The sequence below is a fragment of the Eutrema salsugineum genome, unplaced genomic scaffold (genome assembly GCF_000478725.1).
Source record: "Eutrema salsugineum unplaced genomic scaffold, Eutsalg1_0 scaffold_6, whole genome shotgun sequence".
In the NCBI taxonomy this organism is placed as follows: Eukaryota; Viridiplantae; Streptophyta; class Magnoliopsida; order Brassicales; family Brassicaceae; genus Eutrema; species Eutrema salsugineum.
In genome coordinates, this window is record NW_006256547.1 from 12,068,876 (window position 1) to 12,069,253 (window position 378).

Below are 378 nucleotides of genomic sequence, written 5' to 3' on the forward strand. Positions count from 1 at the left end.
GTGTTAGTATGTTATTATAAACAATTTTAGAAACTTTTTCCAAAAACAAAAAAATCTTAGAAATCAATTTAAAATGTAATATCATAAAAAAAATAAGAATTATATAAAAATTCAATAAATATCAATTAATATCAATCAATTAATGAAAAAACTGTTCATTTTCTTTGAGTGGTTTAAAATTTGATATTAAAATTCATTAATTTATTATAATTTTGAAAATATTATAGCTTTAAATTATAAAGTGACACATGTCATCTCCATATCAATTCAAAATGATGATGTGTCATACATATGGAGAAAGTTGAGCCTCTTTTATATATATAAGATATTTCATATCCTCGTATATTTGTATATTTTCGTATATATCTCTTAGATTTT